This window comes from Oryx dammah, unplaced genomic scaffold (assembly GCF_014754425.2).
Source record: "Oryx dammah isolate SB20612 unplaced genomic scaffold, SCBI_Odam_1.1 HiC_scaffold_23, whole genome shotgun sequence".
NCBI classification, from domain to species: domain Eukaryota; kingdom Metazoa; phylum Chordata; class Mammalia; order Artiodactyla; family Bovidae; genus Oryx; species Oryx dammah.
In genome coordinates this window covers 68,934,020-68,935,722 of record NW_024070207.1, presented here as the reverse complement: position 1 = coordinate 68,935,722, position 1,703 = coordinate 68,934,020, and positions in this window count along the sequence as shown.

Below are 1,703 nucleotides of genomic sequence, written 5' to 3'. Positions count from 1 at the left end.
TGAATAATCTCTCTTTTGATTAACTTAAAGTCAACTGATTAGGGACCTTAACTACACCTACACCTTCTTCATCTTTGCCATATAACATAACCAAATCGAGAGAGTGCTATCCCATCATATACACAAATTCTTCCCACACTCAAAAGGAAGGAATTATACAGGGCATGTACACTAGAGGGCAAGAATCTTGGGGGCCATCTTTAAACTTTGCCTATGATGAAAAACTGGAGTTCAAGATCAAGTTGTAAATTAATACTTATGTTTGCAGAAAAACATATAATGAATGCTCATAGAAGCGTTATTCATAATAGCCAAAAATACTCATCAACTAGTGACTGGATAAATAAAGTGTGATATATCCATATAATGGAATATTATTTGACCATACACAGGAATGAGGTGTTGATACATTACAACATGGATAGACCTTGAGAGCATAATGCTAAGTGAAAAAATTCAAAACACCACATATTGTATGGCTCCATTTATATGACATTCCCAGAATAAGCATATCTACAGAGACAGAATATAGACTAGTGTTTGCTTAAGACTTTGGGGTTTGCGGTAAGTGCTTGGAGTGGCTGCTAATGAGTATGGAGTTTTCTTTCTGGGATAAAATGTTCTAAAATAGATTGTGGTGATGATTGTACAACTCTATGAATAAAGTAAAAGCCACTGAATTATATTCCTTATATAAGTGAATTAGATGGTGTGCTCATGCATGCATACTCAGTCATGTATGACTTTTTGCAACCCTGTGGGCTATAGCCTGTGAGGGTCCTGTGTCCATGGGATTCTCTAGGCAAGAATACTGGAATGGGTTGCCACTTCCTCCTCCAGGGGATCTTCCTGACCCAGGGAACAAACCTGTGTCTCCTATGTCTCCTGCATTGGCAGCTGGATTCTTTACCACTGAGCCACCTGGGAAGCCCGGATTAGATGTACATGAATTTTAGTTCAACAAAATTGTTAATAAAAGATCAAGTTATACTACTTGATAACTTCTTTGAAATTCAGGAATTTAAACTTAGTTTCCTCATCCTTAACGGATATAATAATACCTACTTTACAAGGTTGCTGTGAGGATCAAACGATATAATTATGGGGACTGTTTTGTAAATTGCAAACTGCTATACAATTTTTATTTATTTACTTATTTTTGATTGTACCACATGGCATGTGGAATCTTGTTCCCTGAGCAGGGATTGAAACTGGGTCCCCTACAATAGAAGCATTGGATCAACCACTAGATATCCAGGGAAGTCCAGTGCTATACAATTTTTAAAAATCATTATTATGTAGTCTATAACTCTGCAATCAAGGCAAATCAAATTAATTCTTTTTCAGACTGTCTTCATAATAGTACTCAGTATAATAATTCTGCTGGTGCTCTTATGGTCCGGGTGTGGGTTGGAAAAGAATTTCCAGACATGAGACAGAATGAGAGGGAAGTAAAGTTTTTTCGAGTGGGAGACACTGTTAGAACAGTGGGCCAGCTCAAGGGAGAACAGATGTTGAACAAGGGTACTTCAGTTCAGTTCAGTCGCTCAGTCATATCTGACTCTTTGCGACCCCATGGACTGCAGAATGCCAGGCCTCCCTGTCCATCACCAATTACTGGAGTTTACTCAAACTCATGTCCATTGAGTCGGTGATGCCATCCAATCATCTCATCCTCTGGCATCCCCTTCTCCTCCAACCTT